At 36.8% G+C, this 27,688-nt stretch overlaps 1 protein-coding gene across 1 annotated transcript in view; it reads left to right on the forward strand.

Moving 5' to 3' along the window:
* The window catches only part of GPC6 (glypican 6), a 719,541-nt gene that overhangs the window by 37,743 nt on the left and 654,110 nt on the right, over positions 1–27,688 (forward strand). The window lies entirely within an intron of this gene.

Below are 27,688 nucleotides of genomic sequence, written 5' to 3' on the forward strand. Positions count from 1 at the left end.
CCATTTTTATTTCATTGATTGAGGACAGTAATGAGGTCAAAATCATACATCTAAAACTGGTTCATTTAAGCCTCTAATGAGCTGTGTGATATGAAAGCTTTTTCCATGTCTTCCGGTATAGACACTGTGCAGTAGGAAAAATACAGATAAGCAAGACATCTGAAAGAAGTACATAATTTTAAAGTCTACAGAAGTAGTTATGTTTTGAATTTTTTAATTGTTCTAGTAAATCTGTGGTTGATCAAGGACTGATGGTGCAGTAACATGAGGCTGCAATGTCACACTGGCTTGCAGCCAGAAATGATTTGCCATCGTCACCCAAGGAGGGTATGTGTACTGCAGCATGTGTTTATGGAGTTTGTTGGTGCCCACTGGTTACGCTCTGTATGGTCAGGGGTCCACTGGAGACCTGGGAGGTGCTGATCAGAAAGCTATGCTGTTTAGATTGCAGTCTAATTTAAGATGTGATTAAAGAGGTAGGAAGTGCTCCTAGGAGGACAACTGAGGGCGGGAAGCTTCCAGTACCAGGGAAACAAAGACATGAAAAGTAATGCTGTGAAGAAGTATCACATGCATGTTTTTATTCATTTACTTATCTGTGTGCCATTTTAATTTTTTATTTTTTAAACTTTACTTTACAGGCCCTTTCTTTTTTGTATCTACCAAATCAATATGTATGTAATTTTTCAGGCATATCACTCTGCTCTTATGGGATTGCCCTCCCTTGGTGTGCAGTTTCTAATGGGCTGATATGCCAGTTATTGATACTGTACTTAAATACATAATCTTTAGTATATTGCAGTAGAACTCTAGATGTGCGTTACTGTCCTAAGAGCTTGTCTTGAAACAACCCTTCCCTTGGTTTGGTATCTTGCTTCTTGAATTTATGGGGTGTAAAACAGTCTGTGAAATTAATCACAGCTAAAAGAATTGCAGTTCAGCTGTATTGTGTAGGCTAAAACCTGCATTTATTCATGCAATATAGCAGCTACCCAGGAAGTCTGGCCTGCTAGTACAACATATTGATAGGCTCATTCAAATGTTCCAAATCCCATGAAGAACAAGACTAGAAATTAGTTTTATTTAGTTGATGGTATTTTGTCTTAAAAGTAAGAAGATACAAGAAGATCAGTATCTTTCCAGTCTTAATATTATAATAAGAATAATTTTGAAAAAAAAACCAAACCCAAGCAAAATCATCCACCAAACCCACAGGCTTGAAATTTCTCCAAGCAGTAACACTGTCAATGTCACATTTGCCCGATTTGTCTATAAAATCATTACATATGTTTCTAACCACAGTGTTTTATTCTTTATTCTCTTCTCTTCCTGTCACTGTTTTCCCCTGTCTTCTAAGGAGATGTCAATCTGCTTATCCAAACCTTTTTCTATTAGTTCAACCTGACATTTTTCTTTTTCTCAATAACTCTTCGTTATATGGTTTTTAAAAAAATGTGTTTCAGGTTGAAACACATTCTTGACACATGTTATTTCCCTCTCAAATGCCAGTAGAAGTGTAAAGAACAAATTAAAACCCCTTTAAGTTAATGTTGATAAATGAAGGTCAACAACTGTTTCCCTCACCTATATTCTTTGGATGATAAACTGTAATACAGAATATATTCACTGTTTCAGCACTGGGTTTCAAAACAATCTCATTATGTTCCAATCCTGAAACCTGCTTTTTGCATTTTGAAAAAAATCCCACTGAATCAATGCCAAGTTGACTGTATTTAAATATTTCAAGAGGTCTTCTGAAAGGGGAGTGGAGTCTTGCAGTCATAGACTGTCTTGCAGTGTAGAGCCAGGCTGTCACAGCTGTTTGTGTTGTACATGCCTCAGTGATTTTTGTGGGAACACAAGGCACTAGATGATTTCTGTCATCAGCATACCAGCCATGATTACAGGACCATTCTGTTGATCTCAGCCTCTTCCAGTGCTTTCTGTGTCCAAGTTTCCAGCCTGACCTGCCACAGACGCCAAGCAGAAGTCATCCCCTCTCCTCAGCAGAGCCTGTATACAGGGCAAAGGAAAGGGAAGCAGCCAGTGCCATTGTGACAGAAAGCTGCAAGACCAGAAAAAGCCTTGCATTTTTGTGGTGATGCTCTTTCCCCATCGCCAATTTTTCTTTTTGAAGACTTTTTAAGTTCATTCGCGTCTTTATCTTTGGCTCTCCACGCCTGGAAGAGGAGAGGGAAGATTATGACCAGTTTGAGCCAAGCTCTCTCCAGGCCTGAAGAGAGGTCCAGGATGACTACGGATAAAGGTGGATGTGTTGGATATGGATGTAGATAACCTGAATGTTCCCAGGTATGGGGGATCCACCACTTCTCTGGGTAACCTCTCTGAGTCTTCACTGCCTCATTATCAGGTTTTTTTTCCTTCTATTTAGTCTGAATCAACTCTCTTTTAATTTTAATTTAAAACCTTCACTCCTTGTTCTCTTGTTACAGGTTCTACTAATGTCCTGATTAACCACAGTGGCTTTGAACGAGGGCACATTCAGGCACTGAGGGACTTCTTGGAGCATCTAGTTGTCAAATCCATTTCCACAGTGTGTCAGGAGAGAAATCTTCCAGAAGAGTTTGTGTTTTGTTCAGAGGCAGTAGTTTTTTTTATAGGGACCACAAAAAGCAGCTTTGTTGACACATTTCAGTTTGCTGCTGCTCCAGAATGTGAAGTGACAAGTTATCTGATGAGACCGGAGAAGAAATTCCTAAAGCTATTGCATAGCAAATCTTTTCTGCCTTTTCTGATCTGATTTCAGTCTGGAATGGAATATCTGAAAAATTGTTGCATACTTAACCAACAGACCTCAACCAGATATTAAAGATTTTTTTGTTGAAAATTTATTGCCAAAATTTGAAATTCCTGGAAATAAGGAATGCCATAGAAAATTTTGAGTAATACAAAGACTAAAACTTTCCATCTCCATTAAATAGCTCCATGAGTGTGCTTGTAGCAGTGTCTCTAGAAATAATAAGAGATGGCACAGAAGATAAATGACAGTGCCATTATCATAGTGCTGATTATAACTGAATATACATTAGAATTGCTTCACATTGTGATCAGCTGTTCAGATTAGAACTATAATAGGTTTAGAGTTTTTTAATTTTAAAAAGGTTTGCCATGGTAGTTAGTTTCTTTCTGTGGCATATTTATCATAGGTTTTCCAAGATTTAACAGGGAAGTGATACAAAGAAATGTTCTTTCTTTATGTAGACTGCTGTTATTTCATTTTCTGTTTATACACTTATAAAAGTGTCAGAGCAGTACACCAATAAAAAACCCTTTTGTATCTTGCATGTTGAAGACATTTGTAAAATTACTGCATGCTATATCCCTCTTAGTAACAATATTTACCAGTTGAAACTAGATTATTACAAGGCTTCTGTTAATGATTAGCCCACTTTCCAGCTCCTTTGAACTTGTTTTTAACATGTGGGTAGGCACATATAAATGGGTATTAGTAAAATCTTTCTTGGTTTCTATTTGCTGGAGAGAGACAGAGTGAGAGAGACAGGTGCCTCTAATATTGTACAGGTTGTATTTGATAGTCACATGTCCTCCAGCACTGATCTGGGATATAATTTTTTAATGTATTCAACGTAATACAGGATAAATGTTTTTTTAATAAACATGGAAATGCTTTTATCAGATGTTTCCTTGCAGAATTTTAATTTAGTTGTTAGTAATTTCCTGAATCCTTTAGAAACCAGTATTTTTTAGCTACCATTAATCTGTATCACTCACTGTCTTCCAACTCCTGTTTTCCGAGGGGAGTTCAGAAACCCAGCAGAAAGTTTTAACAGCCTTATTGGAAAAGTAGCAGTAAACAATAATGTTTACCAAAGTGATACTTCATATGTAAAAGTATAAAAAACTGGTAATTTTTTAGTGAGAAGACACTATCACACAAACCCACTTTTAAATGGAAATACAATTCTTCAAAGCATTTTTGTTACTATTTTGTTGCTATTCGGAGAAATACAGGGAATGCATAAGAGATAAAGAGAATTTTAGACATTTAGACATTTAGAATTTGTTAAAATGCTGTATTACTAGGTCTTAGCCTCCTGAATAAGCATGTCCAGTATCTACCACAAAAGGAAGATTTTGCGGTCCCTTCTGTAAAAATACGGCAATATATTTTCAAAATAATGACCCCATTTTGCCCACTTACATTTTTTTATCCTTCATGTTATCCCATTGTCATGGTTTAGGAATGACACTCCAAGACACAACCTGCTCCTTCCCCACCCTCCTGTGGGAGACAAAAGGCAGAGATTGTGAGTTGAGGTAAGAGCAATTTGCTGGAAGCAGCAATGAGATATGAAAAGGAGCAGTAGGAGCAACAATATTAAAACAAAAAGTATACAAGGAGAGGGTGATTTACATGCAAAAATGCTCACCAAGCCTGGGACAATGAAAAACGGTGGTGGACAGGCCCTGCATGATCAGTTGCAAGCCATGCATCTTCTTCTTCTTGGGAGTGGGGAGTCCCTTTCTCCTGCCCAAGCACAAGATGCTGTCAGATAACACCCCATGAAGACATGCCATGTGGCTATCAGGCAAAAGCATTCCAAACAGGTTGCATTATGAAAAAGTACAGACTGTTCAATTTGATTTCTGGACCAGGTACTCCTAAGGTACTGCTAGCTTTTGTTTGCCTTTTTAAAAATTTTTTTATTTTTTCTGTGTGATCATATTGCCATCTCCTAATCTTCTGGGATGGATTTCATAATGAGTCACCTAAAAGGTGACCATCCTCTCTTAAACAGTAGTTGAAGTGGAGAGAAGATGAACATCTAGTATGTGTGATTCATTCCACCTCAGATTTCAGTTTTAGTTCAGTATGAATCATCAGCTAAAGATACTCTCCACTAAATGCAGAGAAATCCTTCATGACTGGCTGAGACTAGACATCTTTTAGATGTCTGAACTAGATCAGTTGCATGTGATGGTCTGTGATCACTTAGCACAAAGACTTTTTCTTGCTTCTCTTGGTCACAAAGAGAGCTCTTTTGTGCAAGGCAATAAATATACTTATTTAAAGTATTCTGCCAAGCAAAAAAGTTATGCAAGAGCCAGAGCATCATTGCCTTTATTCTTGCATCTCTGTTCCCTCTTCACAAGGCCATGCAGCACCAGCAATGCTGGAATTAAATGTGAGTCTACTGAAAACATGATTACTGTCAGATTTTGAAATAGCACACCACTCTTCTAATAAAATAAATTTTTCTGTATATAGAGTTTCCCTCCAAGATTAGTCTTGGGATAAAGTGGTGAATTTAACCTAACATGACAGCCTGCAAAGGGATACATGGGAAGATAGAATACTGTTATCATTCTGAATAACTGAATTTAATACAAAGAATCTGCATCTAGAACTCTCTGATGGTTTTCACGGTTTTCAAAATTTTCAGTCTTAGTGATGCCTCACATTGCAGAAACATTTATGAGTTTTCCCTGATGCTTTATATATTATTACCAACTTAAAAATACATTCTTTTAAACTTAAATAATTTTTAGACTGTGTAAAACAAGGTCTTAACATTGGCAAATATCGAATAAGTTACTGAATTATTTTTTTTTAACTCTTAGAGAGCTTTTCTTTACTGTCTTTATGAGCCTGGCAACTTGTTTAAGCACTGCAAGATGATTGACTAAATTCCCAATTAAAATCAACATTTGATAGTTAAATGCTGATACTAAATTGATAACCAGTTATGATGTGAAATGACCTTTCAGATTCTATACATAGAACAGTCTTCTTTGCACTTGATAATGACATGCTATAGTATTGCCATTCTAGAATTTGCTGTATTAGAAGCAAGAATTTTTATCTCAATATTGAAGCATTCATTAGATATAGGAATAATTTCCTGTGGAAATATAGTATTGCAGATAAAAACTGTAAGTACTTTAGAATTTGAATAGAGAATATAATTCTTTTGGGCAATATTTGTCTAGGTTATCTAAAAGTTGTACACATACAAATGAGTACATCTTAAATATCAGTTAGCCTTAGAGAAGCTCATGATAAGGTAACTCTAGAAATCAGCACTTACAAGAATAAACTTATTTCTTACACAGCAACCAAAAATAAGTCTTATCTATCTTACATTAACAAGAAATAATGATGTCCTGGTGTTTCCCTTTAATCTGGAAAATGCTGTCATTCCCACATTAAAATGGTCTCTTATCTATACTATTCTAATTTTCCACTAGTTTGCAAATACTTGAAGACAAGCACATAGTTAAAAAGTCTGTAGCTATGTTTCTTGAATCTTTTGTGCCCGGATGATGGCAGGGGATCAAGACATCCAGGCTTTGTGACTCTTGTTGTCAAGCAAGATGTGGGAAATCATGATGTCTCTATAACCACAGTCATCTGCACTTGTGAAGTAAAATACACAACCTTAAATCAGGGGCACTCAACCTTTCTAATTAGGAAGGCAATGCTTATTATAGGGCCCTAGTGACTTCAGTCAAGAGGCACCAATTAGGTGAACAACATTGGTAGATACTAGGACAGAAGAAGGCTAAAGAGATGGAGATGTTCTGGTGGCTATAGAATATGGTAAATGTTTGGTTATTCAGGTGTTTGCTTAAACCCCTTTGGAATCGATGATGTCAGTTTTAGCTTTTAAGTTTGACACCTGAGTAAAGCATTTTTTTTTCTGACTTTCCATCATTTTGAAGGTGCCAGCATCTGCTTCCAGGCATTTTTCTGTGGTGTCTTGTGCTATTCACTCATAGAAAATCCTGAGTTGGAAGGGACCCACAGGAATTATCAAAGTTCAATTCCTGGCCATGCACAAGACCACCCAAAAATGAATAGTGAAAACACCCATACAAACCTTAGTCTTTTTATTATATGTTAAATGTGTTGGCATGAGATTTAGCGTGAGCTTTGTGAAGCCAGTGGGGTCTGTATCCTCTGGGCTTTCCTGGCAGATCTGATCTCTTGGTTATAATTTCTTCACTACTATTGTTAGAGGATCACCTGTATTAAAGGTAGTGTGAGCATTCCTGTCCTGATTGTAAGGAGAGCAGTGTACATACACTGTGTACAAATGCTCTGTTCCTAGTCAGGGGTCATCAGCTTCTCTTTCATAGTGGTGGGGGGGTATTGTTTTGGTTGGTTGATAGTTGGTATTCATAGGAGGTGATCAACAGCAGTTCTGCAGTTTTTGAATGAAAAATTATATTTTTAACTTGTGCAGAAGTTTAAAATTTTTCTGTTGTAACTGACTTTTGCTATATGCAATTAAAAAGCTATACCAGAGTATGTTTATTTGAATTTCTTTTGAAAGTCCTAATTCCTTTTATGCTTAGAAAAGAGAACTGGTATGTTCTATGTACTAGTGGTATTTTCTATGTACTAAATCATGTTCATAACATATATTATTCCATATTGCTATTTCATGGAAATATGATATATTTCATGGAATTATGAATTTGTAATTTAATCAGCCACTCAGTCATCACTTGTAATTATGCACAGTAAAATAACTTCATGTATTTGCCTTTGCTTTTATTTATTGATATGTTTGTTGTTTTTTTTTTTATTCATTTGAGCCCAAGGATGAAGCTGTAGCCTCCATAAAGATATGTTGCATATCTTTTTAAGAAGAAGAATATTTAAGTTCTGTTTAGTTTTGGGGTTTTTTTTGTTTGTTTGTTTGTTTTTAAAGAGAAAATTGTAAATATAGAGGCATGCAGTTGGAATCACAACTTTTTCCTTAAAAAAGCTGAAGTAATGCATGTTTTGAGTAATCCAGAATGTCTGTCCAAGTGACTGAGAGTATTCTCAAGAGACCTGTTAGAAACAATTTAAAAATCTAACAAAGATGAATACTGTATTGATACTGAAAGGTGTAGAAACAACCCTATAAGGGAAAGCTGTCAGTGGACACTGACATGGGTGAAACTGCAGAGCACTTGTTTGCACTTGTTTGTTCCAAGTGTATGAGCAGGCAAATTACTGGTACCTGTGATATGGGACTGAGAGTCGTGGAGAAATATAAAATAATAGGGATCATTCAGCAGTACTTTTGTGGAAGGATGTTACATCACTGCGCTCTAAAAGTCTTCTAAAAGAAGTAAAGGAGCACACAGACAAGTTTTTGCATTATTAGTGATGAACAAAGAGAAGCGTTGTATCACCTGCAGGCAGGCCCGTGGACCTCATGAGTGATGTAAATTAAGCAGATATGCTTAATTTACAGATGTGTTTTAAAAAGAGCAGAAATGTCTCTCACTCCTCTGGGCAGAGATAAACTGGGCAGAGATACAGGACTGTCATTGTACTGAGGTTTGCATCAGAAATTCCATCAGAGAGGAATGCAGGAGTAGAATACAAACAGTTTAGTTGTCTTAATGAAAAAAAAATATTTGGAAATATTTTTTATTTCAGTTTTTGCAGTTACTTCTAGTAATGTAATTGCCATGATTTGCAATGATAAAATGCATGTAAAAGTTGGTGAAGATGGCCAAGGAGTGTTCTCTTGCGTCTTCATATGGTAGCTTACTGGCCATCCATGGTTTTGGATTAAATGGGGTTCAAACATAGCAGGTATTTTTGGTCCTGTAGTCAAAAAGCAACTGTTTTGGTGTAGCTGAAGAAAAGATTGATGGAGGAGGTCACAGGTCCTGTAATACAGGTTTGTGTGCAGAGCTCCTCTACCCTTGTACTTGCATGTAGGTGTCATGGAGAATGCTGCTGAGATGCCTTCTTTAATTCATTGCAGAGCAGCTTTTCAAAACAAATCCTAGCGAACCTGAGGCCACAAATATCACGTTTCTCAATGTTATGCCCTATGTTATTGTCAAAGGTTGACAAAGATATAGGAAGGCTTTCCCAAACTTAATACTTCTATAATTGTGTGATTCTGTGGTTAGGTCTGTGGTGGCTTAAAAAAAATGTGGTAATTAAACTCCAAATAAGCCATTCCCTTTCCCCTCTCTCTGATGAGAGAGGGACAAAGGGAGAGACTATGGGTTGAGATAATAATTTACTGAAAAAAAACAGCAATGGGATGAAAATCAGTATCGGCAGCAATATTAATAATGAAAGTATACAAAAGAGAAGGTGCGTTACACACAAAAGGTATTCACCACTGTAACTTTTTCTTCTCTCCCTTGTCCCTGTTATTCTTGGGCAAGGGAAAGTTACAAAATATTTAACCTTTTCCAGCCAGTGTAAAAAGATCTGGAGAGCAGCTCAGAATTTTTCAATGTCTGTGAAGGGGTCAGGCTACAAATCCAAAGATGGGGGAATCACACATGTAATTTTATAGGGTTTGGGGGGATCACAAGTAAACCAATAAAAAACAGGGTTAACACATTTTGGCCAACTACATTATCTTTCTTTGTTTGGGACAACCAGTTATAAAGAATCAAACCTAACCCATAATATTCTAAAAAGATAAGAGGAAGAGCTTACATTTTTTCTAGCATGAGTCATTCTAAGCAAGTAGTTTTTCTTATCTTAGAGAAAGTGCCAGGGGGACCTCACAGGAATGTCTGCAGAGGGATTCATCTCCTCTACACACCAACTCGACGTAGTTCTGTGTGACCACCAAGACAAAGACAAGATGGTGGATGCTCTCCATGGCTCGTGTTCCCTGTCCCCGAGTCTGAGATAATGAAAAACAATGATGAACAAACCTCCTAAAAGCCATGCTGCACATATCCATGCTGCAGCACCCACTCCTGGACTACTGGGCTTGGCTGTGGCTGGCAGTATTTGCCTTGGCTCCTCTGTACTCACCTCGGGCTCGGCTGGGCTTGGGCTTGTCTCCACTGCTCTCTGCTCCACACGGCTGTTTCCCACACTGATACCCCAGCACTCACCTGGGCTCAGCTGGGTTTGCCATTTAGAGCTGGGTTCTTCCCAAAGGAAGGCACAGGACTCGGGAGAAAACAGAATAAAATGGTGCCACTTCCAGGGTGTGCTCACCTTTTCTTCCCCCCGAAGCTGTGCCCCAGGGGTGACCGGGTACAGAATAGAAATACAACCACAGCCACACAGTTCAAGGCTGTGCTCCTTCTTGGCACCTGCAAGCAAAAGTAGGACAGGTCATAGATCATACCTGGTCTGGGATTAATCTTAGCAAACTCAATGATTGTTCCTGTATTTCCAGTACTCATCCATACTGTTAGCTGTATTAACCTGTATTCAAAAGTAGTATTCTTTCCTCATGTGTTTGTTCCTCCAGAACAGTGCCTATCAGGAAAAAAAAAAAATCTTCTTTAAAGCATCCTTTGCACTTCAAATTATTTTCTTGAAATTCATTACAAGATTTGTAAACTCTTTAATTGCAACATTAATCACTTAATGGATTTCTTGTTCCTGATCTATTCTTTTTGCATTTTTTGTATTTTCTTAGATTGTAGCTTTTTGGGATGAAATAATAGAAACAAAAGTTATAAATCGGAATGTCCTAATAAAAAAATTGTCCTAAAATTTTATTGCAAATAACGTGTAGTGGAAGAAAGACCATGCTTTTATTTTTTAAGGAAAGGACTGTTGAACTGTTGGCACCGAAGGCCAGTGTTTTCTTAAATGCTCCTTTGTTTCATGTGTGTACTTTTATAGAAATAAGTAAATAAGAACATTCACTTTTTATAGTATAAGAGGGAGTACAAGCCAAGGTAAAATTTTAAATTTTAAATTGATTATTTTGTGGTATACCATCATGAATTTACTTTCAAAAGATTACTGTGAGTGTTTTTACAAAGGCATAGCATACTTGCTAAAAAGGACTCTAGTTATATGCTGGTCTAGATTTTGCTGGGATTATTTTTTTCCCATAAATACTGCTATTTATAGAAATTGTATTAGTATATTGCTGTATTTTCATTTACATTTGATTTACTGCATGTACTCAAGCTAAATAGGTACTTTAAATTTATAATTAAACAGAATCGTCTGTTGTGTGCAATTTAAGCAAAAAAATGGAATTATTTCTAATCCTCTTTGGTAAATGTGTGCAAGTATTATTTTTCAAAGTGTAAGTTGCAACCCTGAAAAAATATTTTTAAAAAATATTTCAAACCTGATATTATGTAGATGTTACTGCTTTAAATGATGCTCTCTGAAAGGTGAACAAGTAAAATGCAGCAAATCTAGTTTCAAGACTAATGCCTTTTATTTGTATTTTTGTGATACATTGTGTTCAATTATATCAAACCCAGACTTTTCTTGGAGATTCTACTGATTTTCCAGGAATTTAGATTACATTCTTTAAGAACCAATTACTCTGAAAGCATTGACCCACTGCACTGGCCCATCCCTCGCTGACCCTTCTACTTATTTTTACGTTAGATTCAATTTGACCTGAACAACACAAAACAGATTTTATAACATGATTAAAAGTAAAATGTATTGGCAGAGAGGGAGGTTTGTGTTACCTGAAGTGGAGCAGGGTAAATAAATACACTGCTGATATCTCCCATTAGCTTTCACTGCTTCATGATTTGTGTCTTATGGCTTCAAAGAAAGAAAGAAAAACAGGCACAAAAATTGCCCCCTAGCAAGACCAAACGCTCAGTTCAGTTACTTGCATTGTGTAGTACAATAACAGTAGTTGTTGGTTGCAGTTAATGCTCCTAGGCAGCAAACACTCAACTGCCAGCATCTATGTTGGTTTGATGTAAGGCTAAGAACACAACTGCTGCTTCCAGTAACTGGAGAGTAGCTAAAATTCATAATTTCATTTCCTATGAACTATGCAGAAGGAATTTAACCTCTCAAAATCCCCTTGTTTGGTTTGGTTGTATAAAAGTAAACTAAACTTCTTTATTCTTGATTTTCTTGCATTACTTAGAGTTGTTGCAGGTTTTCCTTTTCCCCCAGCTGCAATGAAACACACTTGTTGAAATGGACGTTTGACCTGTGCACAGGATTTCAAGCCATCATGCTTAGCAACATGGTACACCAAAATGCAGGACCAGGATGATGTCTTGATGGCTGGTCCCTGAAGTTGGCACAGCTTTGGTTTATAGAAGGTAGTCAAGCCCACTAGAGGGCTCACAGTGTGTGAAGACACACAGCTTTCCTATCAAGACACCAGCTTTCCTGTACTTCCTTGCAGGATCTGACTGAGCTGAGAAAGAACCCTCTAGCACCTGTAATACAGGCATAGTGAGTACAAGTAGAGAGCTCTCAAATTGTTTTAAGGAGTACTATTGACTACAAATCCTCATTAGTTTGGTGTGTGCACCAAGACTCTGTAGTATCCTTGGACATTCTGCATGCACTGATGCATATGGCATTTCCCCTTGCCAGGAGCAGTTCAGTTTTCTGCTCTGCCTGTTAGCACACGATTGAAACAATAAAGATTTATTCGGCTTCAAACAGAAATATGAGTGTGAACCACAGGTCCAGGCTTCTAGTATAGAAAGCACACTTTTAGGCAAACCAGTCAGTATGGCTGGGAGCAGTAGCTGGGCTACAGTAAAGTTAACACACTGAATATGATTCAGCTGCCTGCAGTGGTCCTATCTAAGATGCTCTGATTGTTTACAGATGCTAGTTTAGCAGGTTATGTGTGTTCTACCTGTATCAGCTGCATTGGATTGGTTTGGATTGTTATAAAACCTTAGAACAAAACTCCAGAGGAGGCAGCTAAAGCAATTGCCTTTGGTCAGCTGAGTAACTGTTAGGGTTGAGTTACAAATTTCTAGACATTATGACTAGTAGAATGTCTATCTCAGTATGCATACAGTTTTTAAGTAAAGCTAAAGCAATTTCATATAACTTATTTCTACCCCTCTACTGCTCTCCAGAAAAAATAAATTATGCACATGTTTAATTTTTAAGCATGTTTGGTATAATTCAGTCTTTGTTTATTATCAAAGCAAAAATTGCTGCTGGTACAGAGAAAGGACTGGAGCTCCTTATCCCAACTATGATGGGCTGTCTTCCCCACAACCAGGATGAAGATAAGCTGTTCTTTAGAGAAGACTTCCTATTTCATTCAGGATCTCTGTATGTTAAACAGATGCAGTGGGTTCATCAGGACTGACAATACCTTAATACCTTTGTATTGTATATCAACATAGTTTGGCCCTCTTGACAAAGAAGAAGCATCTTTTGTAGCCAGAAAAGTCCTACATAACCTTTGAATAATATTATTTTGAAGCCAGTATTACCAGAATAGTTTCAAATCTCTCTGCTTCTATCTGAAAACTGAAATATGAGTGTTTGGAAAATCTATAGATGTTGATAAGTATCTAAACCTCGATATCAAAGTAAGACACAAAGAGCCGTGGTTAGTTTGTTCCTATTTATACTAATGATACTATTTTAATTTTTAATACGTTTTCTTTACAAGTGGCTGGTGTGTACTTAGAAGGGAACAAAACTTATCTTTAATATCTTCTAAAAATTTCCACTTGAGAAAGAAAAGGATTTCTAAGCCCTGAAAAATCATTTGGAAGCAAATGAATGAAGAACCAGAATAAAGTCAGGATAATCCTCTCTCATTTATTATGCAGCAGGTCAGATTAGAGGATCACTGAGACCCTTGTGGCTTTGTAATATATGATTAACATATTAATTTTTAACTGCATGCTTTAGATCAGTTCTTTGCAACAATGCATATACGTGTGTCTTTATTTGGAACAGGTGGAGCCAACACCAGGGGTTAAAATAAGGCAGATGTTGAAGTGCTTTGCAGACTGGAGCTTGACTCCTGACATTCTGAACTCTTAGTCTTTCAGAATGTTTCCATTGAAATGTATTTTTTTTTTTGAGTGGTGGTCTTCTTGACTTTCACTGTATTTAGAAAAATAAAAAGAAGTAAAAGTATTAAGGTTTAGTACCTTTTCTTTGTTTAAAAAAACCTATTTTATGAATTAAAAAAATATTTAGGTGGAATAATTTTTTCCCCTAGGTTTGAGTTTTAATTTTTTTTTTTTTCATTTTCATAGTATTGTAGAATAATGGAATACAAGTTGGAAGGAACTTCACAGGTTATCTGGTCCAACCCTTCTTGCAAAAGCACAATCTAGACCAGATGGCCCAGCATCCTGTTCAGCTGAATCTTGGAAGTACCCAGTGTTGGGGAATCTCCCACTTCCCTGGGGAAATTATTCCAGTGTCTGATTGTTCTGAATGTAAAACTGTTGGGCAGTATTGTCAGGGCCCATTAATTTGTAGGGGACAAGCTGCCACAGCAGTTCACAAACAAACTCCTGCTCCATGACAGTGAGTCTATGTTTGTGTCATCCTGGATTTTTGGTCCCAAGGTCTGGAGCCCAACAGAGAAGGTAAAGACAGAAGTGAAGAAAGTGTAGAGAAACTCTGCCTTTACAGCATTCTTGGTGATTAATTCACCTCTCTTGTTTAACAGCAGGTCAATATTTTCCTGCCATTTCCTTCATTTTCAGAAAAAATAATAAAAAAAAGATATCTCACCTGTAGAAATATTCTGAAAGTTCAGTTTTTCATTTAGAGAAACAGTAAGAGAATGTAAATTATGGAAAAATTGTCAGCCTGAATTATGTATTTCAGTATCTAAATTAAATCTATGAAGAATAACAGCACAATTACATAATAGATATTTATGTTTCTAATAACCTGTTAAAATTTTAAAAGTGGTAAATTGTGGAGGCCCATGGGCCTGCCCCGGCTCCCCCCATGGCCTTGCCCTGGAGGGATGTCCTTTGAGTGGGCTGTGATTAACTTGGAAGGATTCTCCTTAGGTTGGCATACCTTTTCTTGCTATGGTGAGCTATCCCACCATGCCATAGTACCCATGTTAATCCTTTGTAACCCATTGGTCTTACCCCCTTGGTACCACCCTTGCTATCCCCCATAAAAACCCCAGTATTTTCCCAGTTCTGGAGGGAGCAGTCGTTCCTGGCTCCCTTCACAGAGCTGCTGGATAATAAAGGAACCTCAAGATGTTAGCTTGCTATCATTCTTAGCTAATTTATTAAAAGGTAGCATTTAACTAAAATATTCTGACCCCTGAAAAATATACCTTTGACAGTTGTAATGTGTGACTTTTAAATATGTCCCTGGAGGTATTAAAAGACATGAAGATGTGGCACTTAGGGTTAGTTTAGTGATAGATTTGGCAGTACTGGGTTAACATTTGGATTCAGTGGTCTTAAAGGTCTTTTCCAAACTAAACGATTCTATGACTGTATTCTCCAGATGTGTTGGAGTTATTGCTCCCACTACAAAGTGCCTGGGCCAGTTGAAATCAGTAAATTCATAGCAATGTGGTGCAACTTGAAATGTATCAAGAAGAGAAATAATAAATACATAAGCAAATAGTAAAAAGGACCTACATCTTCCAGTAGGAAGTATTCATCTCTCCATCTTTCATCCCTTCTCCCCTTGCTTCTGTAGTTTACATCTCTCAGAATGCTTCTATTACAAGCAGAGTTATAAATGTAATTCATAGACAGCGATATGATCAACAAATTGCTTTACATTTGCTAAGTTTCTGTCAAGATTTCTGCCACTGTTTTGTTATTCATATACCCAGTACTTCCGCATAACTTTTTTTGTGTGCTGTTATCTGTCTTGAAGAATCTCAGATGAGCTTGGTTTACTGGATTCTCAGCAATTTTTCAGCTGCCATTCTAGCCACTGCCAGTGTTTTCAGTTACCCAGATGCTATGAGTAGGATAGCTGCATCTATTCTGGTGAAATACACACTTTCTGACAAACTTTGTCATTTCTGTCATCACAGAATTCTCTCACATTTTGTTTCATTTCCATTGGTCTCCTTTCCTGCCGTGCTTTATCTTTCTCCCAGTTCTCACTCTACTTTATCCCTCCTGTCTGCACTTCCACTTGCCACAGTTTTTCCTGAAACTTCATTTTCCTGCTTGCCTGTTAGATAGATTTGCATCTGTGTAGCATTTTGCTCTCTGCAACGCTATCTCTAACTGTTGACCAAAAACCTGTTGACTAAAAACTAAACCACCAGATAATGAGCAAGAGAATGAGCAGAATTTATATAAAAATGTAGGTGATTTCAGATGGCTGGCTGATTTGTAAAACCATCCTGAGAGTGTCTTATAACATTATGGCAATGAATAATTTTTGAGGTCCTGTTTCTCCTTGTGTGAACAAGTTCTGGGTTTTGAGCTGGTATGGTTGTCAACAGAGATGGACTGTTAGGACTGTTCACAGACAGCAGTGGGAAAAAAAAAAGTATAGAAGCAGCAAGAGTGTCTTTCCTGCATGCCCCTACCTTTTTGGCAAAATTGCACTTTTACAGTGGTGCTGTTGATTTGCGATTCTTAGCAAGTCTACATTAGCAGCCCAAAAGTCTACTCCAGAGCTAAGGTTGCCAAGGGCACTTTCAGCTCTTGTGTTCAATTACTTTAAACTCTCATACAATATAGTAGTATATTTTATAACACCAGAAAATGATGAATTAAAGCAATGTTGACTTCAGCTCAAGAAAAGCACTTGCAGGTATGCCCCAAAATAATCTAAGGCTGCCCTCCTGAATAGACAGGCAGTTACCGGAAAAAGCGGTAGTTGTACAAAGGTACACCTAATAGCAGTGGAATTACTTGTGTTGTATGCCAAGTTTTTCAGTTCAGCATATGCCTTGTTTATTATCCAACTTCCAACCACAGCATTGAGTTCAAATGTACTGAAGAGAGGGGGACTGTTTGAAGGAGCTTGTCAGTGTTGTGAATGAATATGGAAGCCTGAGGCTTCAAGTTATTGTCACCAAAATATGAGTATCAGCAAGTGAGCTTCACAAGCAAGGGTAGAACTGGACTCTGTTACCTCAGTTTAGGTGTTGAGTACTATTTGAGCTGTCCTGCCATATATGAGGCAAGAATGTAGGGCTAGTGAATGTGGCAAGGCCCCAATGGAGATTGGAGTAATGGACTCTTTTCCCTGTGTCTTTGAGAACATCTGGGGCAGAGTTTTTATCACAGGTCATAGTTGAAGTAACCCAGTTTATCCCATTGATGGGAATCTAATAAATACTAATGAAGTTTACAGGTCTTTGCAGAGCCTGTCTTTTATCATCTTTGTGCATGTGTTAAGGGTGCCACATAGCTTCTCAAATTATTTTAGATGCCTGTATTGAAGTATTCAATTCTGTCCATAACTATTTATAATGGTGGGAACTTGTTCATATTTAGACGCCTAAATGTACTTCGATGAACTGTGTATGTCTCACATTCAGTATTAAGATTCCATATCACTGATGAAAGTAGGGTGGCATGTATAAATTGTGATGGGAAACAAATTAGGAATGATTCAGATCTCTGCAATAACATAGAGGCAGTTAAGGAAAATATTCTTGAGCAAAGGAGAAGTGATGAAGTTTGTAAGGGCTTTTAGATGAGTATTAGATTTAGAGTGGAAACCATACTTAAAGGAGTGGCTTTCTTTTAGCTTATACCTAATGCACTCCTCTTAATTACACATAATGATTTCTTTTCCCATGATTTTTCTAAACCATCCTTCAGCATCTGTAGTGGAAATGTTCTGACCCCATTATTAAAGGAGGCAGAATTGAGGTTAACATTGTTAAATACACTTTCTTTGATTTTTCTTGAGGCTTCAGGATATTTTAGTTGAGATTGTGACATGATCAGGTGACCCTGACTGTGCATGAGCTGCTGGGTTAACTTTAGCCAGCAGTCTGATGCCCATCCCGTTCTCTTGCCAGAGTCCATTCCCTGCAGCCTCTCACATCTACACAAGCCTTGGGACCTACCCAGTACAGTCAGAAATAGTATATTCCTTTTTGTGTTGATGCAGGAAATATCGGTTCTTCCCTCTGTTCCCTGTAGTTGTTTGAAAATTGTTCTGGTGGCCAAAATTAACCCCTTTTCTGCTTATTCTATTATCTCTACTTAGTTTTTGACCTTCCTCTTCTGAGGTGAGGAAGTGCTCTGAGTACATAGGGTTTGATGAACTAAAGAAAATAGACAAGGAAATTACTGAGTGAGATGAGGGATGGCATACTATGTGCAAGAATGGAAGGGAAAGGGAAATCATCATGACAGGTACATCCCATGTGTCCAGTCTTACTCTCCTCTTTGTATTGTCCTGTGTTGTGCTGGCCATAACCATATCCCATGAAAAAATTGCTCACTAGCAATTAGAAGAATAAGGGAAATTTGGGGTTCTTTCCTCTAATCACAGAGCAACAAATGATTCTCACAAGAGATGCTGAAATAGATGCTGAAATTAAAAAAAAAAAATACAGACAGATAGTACTTCTAAACGTTTATCCATTAACAGTCTCTTGTCTGTTTCTCAATATTTGTAGGTTTTCCCTGCCAGAATTACCAGAAAGCAAAAGCCAGTTTTGATGGGCCTTAGATACAGAGTATTTTTTAAAATCTACTTCTTCATCATGACAATAATCATATTGTATTATGAGCCCTGCCTTGCAGCTTTGTGGGGAGTCCTAAGTCAGGTTCTCATTGATAGAAGAGTATTGTTGCATCTGTTTGTTGTTTGGAGTGATAGCAAGTAAAGAAGCAGGAAGGGCCTTTTGCAGGGGTTTTACAGAGATGTTTGTTTTAGCCACGCGTGTGCACTGTTCATGGTTCAGAGAACAAAAGGCCAAGAGGGCCTGAGAGGGTCCAGGTTAAGAAGTCTCAGTGACCAATTACCAGGGGACATGGAGGTATCACAAAGGTGGGGTTAGGGCAGAGGGCCAATAGGGAAACAGGGTGGGAGTGACCGAAAGGCTGATGGAGGGGGAGAGGGCACCCTTAATTGGGAATACCTTTCTGGGTCTCCACAGAGTATGATGTCGTTTTATCCATATGGCAATGGAAAATTATTATTAATGATCTCTTTTGAAAGTGCTTGTGTATAAGTTAGGTGTGTTTCTTTAAAGCATGTTCCTATACTTACGTAGTTTGTCTGTGGAAGGATTTTGAATTTACATACAAAGTATCTTTTGAGAAAAAAATCATAAGACAAATCTTTTTTTTTTTTAATCATCTGTTTAAAATGATACATTTCACATTCTTGAATATATATGCAATACTGAGTACTAGATTAGTTTGCATGTATAATCATCTTCTTTATTGCATTAATTTGGCTTGATGAGAACAATAGTTTATGTACATGTGGGAAAAGGGATAACACCCTTCAGTCTTAATCTAGAGGGGGAAAAGCCCCAAACAAACCATGTGAATACAGCTATAGCATATTTGCTGGTTGTGCATTAAAATACATATTTTCAATTACATCTTGCACTAGGGTATTTCAGCATCAGTAATATAGTTATTCATGCCAGGATACAGTCTATGGTCTCAAATGATAGCTGGCATTTTCTCCATTCTCTCAAGAGATAATACAGAGGACTTTGATCATTTACTTTTCACACAAGAAGTATTTTGCCATCGGTAGCTTTACAAGGTTATCTGATTATAATCCCTCCTCACTTCTTGAACATAATTTTGCTCTTAAGGATAATGCCAAACCTCTGTGTAAGGATTGTCTTCAGATTTTGTTACAGAGGTTTTAAGTAGGGTAATAAAATCTAGTGATGTGGTCATTGTCGTATACTAAAAGCCTAAGGTACCACAACTTCTGCCAGAAGTAAAATTGAAAGCATAATCAATGATGATGTTTTGTAAGGTAAGATGGGCTTAATAATGTTTTATAAGCGCAGATGAAGAAAACGTGTTAGCTACCTTTTCATTCCATCTATTCACTACACTTCCTCCATACAGCATATGTTTCACAGGAAGCTCTCCAAAGACAATATTTTGAAATTAATTATTGTTACAGCTTAGGTTTTTTGCTTTTTAAGAAACAGCACTTCAGAGAATCCTTGGATTTTCCAAGGGCACTGCACTTTGAGGCCCTATGATGCAAGGAGGTTTGGGGGACAGCAAGAATGCAAATTGTGCTTTTCCCTGTTTACAGACCCTTTAGAAGGAAAAGATCAGTGAAACTATTGTTTAACATCTGGTTGCTGGTTTGTCTAAATTGTGTCCCATGGGGGTAATTCCTATTACTTCTTGTTAGCAAAGAACTACTTTGGTGAATTTGATTTTTCTGATTTGGTGGTGCACTTCTTCATTTACTTATTCTCCTTCCTCCCCCCCAGAAATGCTAGGTCTGTTAACTGCTGTTCAGTGAATACCATTGTTACCTGTTTTGTGTTCTATATTGTAAAGCTTGCAACGAAAGATTTGAAATGCTCAGAAAATATGAACATTTTTAGCAGGGATGAAAGTCTACTAAGAACTAACAGAAAGTTAAAGCCTTGATTTTTCTTCTTATAGTTTGATAAGTGAGTTAAATTTTAAATTCTATATTCACAAAATATTCCCAGTGTGTTAGTTTATACAGTGCTCTTCAGGTGAACACCACCTTTGCCAGAAGTTCAGCTTCTGCTTGCTAAGCAGTATTGGTGGCAAAGTAGTAGGAACCCAAAAAGAACTCTTCTCACCTTACTTTAGATGGCTGCATCAGAGATTAACTATAAATGATATATAATGGAAAGCAATAAACACCTCTCATTTTTAGCAAAATTCCAGATTGCTCCAGTTGATCTCTGCTGATCTGGTCAGCATTAGGATGGGATGCCTTCTTCTCTTCTGTGACTGGAAAAAGTGCCTGCAATGAATTCCTTGAAGGTAGATGTGTATGGCATAAATATTGGGACAGATAAATTCCCATTCCAAACTTCACAACACTTCATTAATGCTAAATTATATTTTGCATAAATAGAGGCAAATAGAGATACATAACCTATATTTTTGTGTAATTTAGGAGATATTCTTCTTCTTACTAAAAGTTCTATTTAAAGATGAGTGCTTCTGAAAATCAAATTTCAGCTTGTTTATGGGAGGTTTGATTGAGTTGAGCAGATTCTGCATGTAATGACAGAAAAAAGTAAAATTGTAATATTTTAATTCCAACCTAAGCTTCCTTTGTAAAATACTTTAAATATGATTGGAGTGCAAAAGGAAGTTATTATTAAATGAAATGGAAGTGTTTTAGTGACACAGAAGAACTAGGCAGTAAGTGACAGAGTAAGGATAGGGAACTAAATCAAGATTAAAACTGTTTTCCAGAATATGTAAAAGATTATAAGCTCCTGATTTTCAAGAATGTATATATCAAGTTAAATGCAGTATGAATGCAAAAAAATTAGCAAAGTTTTTTTTTACTTGCATCTTCTGAAAATTTATGGCCATGTGCAAAATATATGTGGAGAAAATTATATGTTTAGCTTTGAATTTGAAAATTTTAATTTCTATTTTAAGTCACTTTTCTTTTTCCATACTTTTCTGAGGTAAAAAAGGGTTTTTTATATGGACTATTTTAAATTAGAATGTTTGAATCAAATGCAACAAATTAAATTCTGTGATACTATCTTGTATATTTCTTCAAACAGAGACTGTGAACCAAAACATGTTTTAGGAAAGCTCTTAAGCTTATTGGCAAAGCCATTCATGTAGATACCAGAAAATTCATGCTTTTGAAGTAAAAATTTGAAATTTCTCCAACAAGTTGCTGAGTTTAATTTTGTTTTATAAGTTGACAAATTCCAAGAGCAGAAATTTTCAAAATGTCTTCTGGCTAAGTGTGCAGCCATGGTAAAGCCTCAAATATCAATTATTAAGATTTCTTTATGGAGCATTTCTAATCTATCAGGAATCATCAGAACCCATTCTGCAGGGAAAATACCACATAGCTTCTCCCTGCTCTTCCTGGCTATCCAGGTTAAACTAGGTATGAGCTAAAATCCATGGAATTTATCAGAAGGATTCTCTTGTACCTCAGCACCTTGGATTTGGCTTGCTGCCTCTTGACGCATCAGAACTAGCTGCATGTTTTAATTAAGGTTTATTCAGTGGCAAGAGGCCTTTCTGTGCAATGGGGAACAGAAAGTAGCAGTATTACTACTTCTTCAGCATGGCCTACTTTCCTGTCCAAATCACGCTGTGCTTTTCATCTTTCAGGAGCTGTTTCCAAGCCAAGCAAAATGGTTGTAGTGCTGATGGAGGCATTGCTTTTCTCATCAGACTGAGATGTTTCAGCTTTTGGAAAAAGGAATAGATGAATGTGGACTCTTACTTCTCTACTTCCTTTGGACATTCCTTTGCCTTCTCGTTGCCATATGACAAGCTTCTGGGTTGGGAAGGAGCTTATGTGTAGAAATCAAACCTGACATTAATGGTTCATGTTTGATTTTTTCTCTTTTAAATCACAGAATAATACAACAGCACAGGTTGGAAGGGACCTCAAAAGACCATTTGGTCCAATTTTTAACAGAATCGCAGATGCTCCACTTGATCTCTGTAGACCTGCAATACTGATCCTTATCATAAACACTCCTATTGACTGATTTTTAACTATCACTTGTTGAAAAGACTGAGATGGCTCTCTGGGACAGCATCAAGGATCTTTTGACATTCACAGAATCCCAGAACGGTGATTTTCCACATGAACCTGACCCAACAAGAGTAGTTAGCGTCGTACAAGATTGTGTAGCAGCATGTGGCCACGCCACCATCAGTCTGAATCCTTCAGTGGGTCAGTTTTGTGCCCTAGCTGATAAGCTTTAGTTCTCCATTGCTGGTCTCCCCAGACAGATTGTTGCAGTAGCACCATTCTGCAGCTGGTGGTAAAACCATTCTACTTCTGGCACTGCACCTTGTGTGACTCGTGGCACCTGGCTTGAACTGGTCATTGAATCTTCCTTGATACTGGTATCACGTTTGCCTGTAGTTCCTAAGAGGTTTGCTCGTTTGAGGTGTGCTCAAGCATCTGTCTCTATCTATGCATCTGTCTCTATGGATGTTGCTCTTGCAGCTGATGGATGCATCATCGTCTGAGCCACTATTATTTTCATTAACAATTACGCATTGTAAACTGGCAATTTTGCATAAATTATGACATATAAATGACATATGTAAATTTATTACATAAATTATGACACTGCAAGTCTTTGACAGACCTATATCTAGACCTATATCCTATTTCCTAGTTAACATAGGAAACATTTATAATCCATCCTAGAGAAGTTTTCAGTTGAAGTAAAAGACCACAGAAAAACAAAGAAATCTGAAATCCCTTACTATATATATACACACAATATAAATATTTGAAAATAGATGTAAAACCAGTTTATATCCTTTGCAACAAATGAATGTTGAAATAAGAAATAGCACACTAGTCACAAACAGAAAGCTGTACAAGAGAAAGCTGATTATTAAGCTTATGTTTACCATAAAATGCAGGATTTTGATCCAGTAAGGCAAAGTCTAAAGAGCAAACAGTGGTATCCAATAGTGTGGTTTCTTGTGATTAGTGTGACATTCTGGTGACTGTAATATGCTCCTTACACAGTTTTGGGGAATATTTGCATAGAATATGTAAAGTGCAAAACAATATTGTATGGAGATAGCTTTCAGAAGTTATTCAGATCCTCTTTCTTACATGTTATTTATTTTTGTGTACTTTTATTAATTGCATAACAATAAAATTGGTCAATATTTCTCTAAATGAATTACAGAATAGTAACCAATTTTTTGTGCCAACTAATCTATGAATAAAAAAGATGGATTTACTGAGTTGAGTTGCAAATTGAACAATTACTTCTGATTATGAAAAATACTATGTTTTATCAGCATTGTTTGCCTAGATATCGAAGTGGAACACTTATGTTTTTTAAACAGTACATTCTGCAAATCCTTAATACAAACAAAAATATATAGCACAAAATTTTTTTGGAACTGATACTAAAAGAGATTGATAAAAAATTTATAGGATATTTAAGATACATTTACTTATAATTTTATTTCTTGATTATGTCATTAATGAATAGGATATAAGTAAAATTTTCTCCATGCAGTCTGGGCTACTGAATGAAAAATGTACCTGCTTAGGGTCATTCTCCCCCTCTCCCAACATCAGTCAAAGGCTAAACATTATTTATAGAATCAGATGTACTTCCTAATAATCATTTGCATGTAACTGTGCACTTTTTCACTTGATTTGTGTGAAGGTTCAAGCATGGATCTTGTTCATATATGCCTTGGTGATAAATTGGGTTAGGGATTGAAAGGAGCATCCGATCTCATTGATAAAAGCTTGTTGGTTTTATTAACAGCTGAATACTTCCGCTGCTTCTGATGAACACTGCCTTAATTCTCAGGCCATTTTACTGAAATGAATAGGCTTTCCTCCTGAAAGAAGATGACAAATATGGTAGAAAGCAGGCCTTAATTTAGCCTGATAAAATGAGAATATATAATTTATTTCATACTTATTACTCTAATTCTCCAAATGTTTTGGGAAATAGCAATAAGCCATACATCCTTTAACAGATTTTACTGGTGTGTGTATATGCTTTGCATGTATATTTGTGCAATTAGCTCCTGGCAGTGGACAGTAAAATGGCTATTAAGTACTCTCCTTTCCATATGGGTATGAATTTCAGAATTAAATTTAGCTTATTGCAGAGGAAATGTGCTGATCCACTGGCAGAAGAGTGTCATCTATACCAATGACTATCAGCTCCTCAGCAGATCAGGGGCAGTGGTAGTGCTGGCATGGTGGCCAACAGCAACACCTGAGAAGCACAGGAACACTGGCAGGAGAAAAAAGAGAGGCCAGGGAACACAGAAACAGTACTTATTCCCAGAGAGAAAGATGAGAGATTTTAGCGTGGCTTTTTTTCATTATTATTATTTCTCTTCTGAGATCACACATCAGAAGAAAAGTTAAAACATACTCAACCCTGAAGCAAAAGAAAGAGAGAGTCTACTTAACAGGCACCAATCTGCAAAGGGAATAGAATATGTTCTAGGACAAAGACGAGAACCTACTGGCATGTATGCATCCAGCCTCTGGTACAATGCAGGTCTCTAGTTCAGTGGCACATATAAAAGCTGATTCACTTTCCTTAATATTGATTTAGACCATATTGTGTAAATCTTGGCCTTCAAAAGCTTTTTATGCTTTTTTTTTCAGAACCTACTCCCTTCTCTTTTGTCAAAAAAAAAAAAAAAAACAAAAAAACCACAGTCAAAACCACACCTAATTTATACAGGTAACTCCTGAAAAACTCTCCTCTGTTAGGAGTTCTCAAGACAGTAACCTCTGCCACTGCTCCAACTAAATTCAAGAAACTGCAGTACTCTAAATCCCTCATCTTCTTTCTCTCAGAGGAATAGGAAAATGTATGAGTTTTATTCGATATTGTTCTAATATTTAAGATACTTCTGTAGAAATTCCACCTTGGACAAAAAACTTACTGCAGTAATAAGCAAATGGAAACACATCGGAAATTATGTGCAGCTCCAATGAAGGGGATAATAGTTTATCCCCATCCACACAGGAATAATAGTTTATAAAACTTCATCATGGTGTTACTTTTTAAATAATGAGTTGAACATTTGTGATGACAGTACTTACAGTATCTGTCAATAGAAATTCTGCTTTGATGCATCAAGACAGGCATGAGGTGGAGTGGCGCACAGGATTAGAAATGGGATAAAAACAGTAAACTTTGCATTAGTAATTCAGGAATGTTGTGTTCTTAGTACCTGTTATTGGTATCATATAATTTGGGTTTTCAGCTAATTTGCCATAGAAGCTATTGTTGGTGAGAAAATGTTCATATTGCAAGTCCTAAGTTTCTCAGGCAGCTGAGATCATTAAATCACAGAAATCTAAAGCTCAAACTGTCTTGAAGAAATCATCTAATTCATCACCTCTACTGAAAGCAGGATCAAGTACATCCATATATGACAGATGCTGGTGTATATTCTGTTCTTAAAGTGAGAAAGCCGTTCCTTAGATCAAACATAAATCTTCTTTGTTGCAAATTAAGATAATCTCTTTTTATCTGACATGGTCACAAGGAACAATTGATCATTGTGTTTTCTACTCCAGCTTCTGCTTACTCTACTCAAACACCTCTCCCCTAGCAGCTCCTTCCTGCTGCTGCTTCCTCTCAACTGCCCCTCGTGGGATCACTTTTGGTGCTTTTCTTCATTAAAATTGCATGTTTTTGTCTTTTAGTGTTTTCTTGTTTTCATTTGGGCCCTTCAATTTGTCTAGGCTAATTTGCCCCAAAACACTGACAGTCCTCTGGAAAAGGTCCACCAGTAATAAGTAAAAGAAAGTAAATATTTCCAGTGTGTCATATGAAGTACTTGTTAGTAAACAAAAGCAAAGTGACCCTGCTTTTGTTCTGTAGCTGTGGCATGTACAGATAGTGATGACTCATGCATTTAGGGAGCCCTTTTTAAATCCCCAGACCCTTTCTATCATTCTGCTGAGTGTCCAGACTGTTGTCATTTGATCATTTGGTGTTTTACTTGACACCGTGCCCCTAATCCCTCTTTTCTTTAGTATCACACTTGTCCCTATGGCAGTAGACTTATTAGGCTCCCCAGGTTCATGTGGCATTCTGGTTGTCTGCACAATTTTGCAGAACCTTCCCCATAGTTATGTGAGCGCTGTAAGCTGAGTTTCCTCTGCATCACTGCGGACTGAAGCTGGGTCTAGGACAGACTTGGGTAGTTGTGGTTGTCCATTGTCCTCAGCTCAATAAAGAAACACCAGCAACATTTCATGTGTTGTTTTTTCAATGTGCTTTGAAACACATGGTGATCTGGGGTTGCACTCATTTGTACCATGTAGACATTAGATCTTTTTGGAAGGTCCTGTGTTTTCTGCCAATCTTCCAAATGTTAGATTTTGTGGCCAAGCAGGGTAGGATGCTCCTAGTAGGTCTGTGTCATATCTGTGAGCCTTGTCTTGTGTATGGAAACTTAACATGTTTCAGGATACCTGACCCTATTTAAAAACAAACAGTATTTTCCATGAATGGCCTTTTGTTTTCTCACAGTGTCAAAATAAACATATGTATAATTTGAGAGATTTGGCATGTTTTCTTATTTTCCTCAAAAATGGATAAAGAAGCCTTTGCTCCAGAATTCTTTTCTTACATGCTTTGTTAAAATCAACTGGTAAAGATTTTCCATTATTGCATTAATTTCTTAGAGTCACATTATTTAAAAATGAAAAAAAAAGGTCTAGGTATTAAAAATGCACTTTGTATTTTATCTCCTCATCTGTATAGGGAAACTATGTTGCACAAAGCATGTAAGTAACTTGAATTATTGTTAGTCTGCAATGTCTTATGTACAGTGTTGTCACACAGAAGTAAGAGACTGATATAATTAATACAAGATAAATTTCTATTTTTCTGACTTTAATTATTCTTTATGTTTAGAAAGGATTAAGTGCTTTCAGAAGAGATCCTTTCAAACTATGTATAAACCCTGTGTTGTAAAGACAGTCAGCAAAGTTGATAAGGATAATTTTAGAAGTGAAGCTGAGTGGCTCAGTTTTTGCTGTGAAAGAGATGTAACTTCAACAAATGAGAAAATTTGTATGTGGCTTGTGGGAAGAACCTTTTGATTTAGTTGAGGCAGTTGTTGCTGATCTTACAGTTTAATTTCTTAATATAAATTGAAACATTTCCAGTAATTACATGTATGTTGATATTAAACCTTTCACTGAAGATAGTAATCATATTGATATAAATACATTGCACAAGGATAGTAATACTTGAAGTAGCTTATTTTATGGTAATCCAAAATTAATAGCTAGAAATAAGTTGAAAACCATTCATTTTTCAATGCTATTTGAAATAAGAGGGAAATTGTTTCAACCTTTTTTATC

The sequence above is a fragment of the Cinclus cinclus genome, chromosome 2 (assembly GCF_963662255.1).
Source record: "Cinclus cinclus chromosome 2, bCinCin1.1, whole genome shotgun sequence".
NCBI lineage: Eukaryota > Metazoa > Chordata > Aves > Passeriformes > Cinclidae > Cinclus > Cinclus cinclus.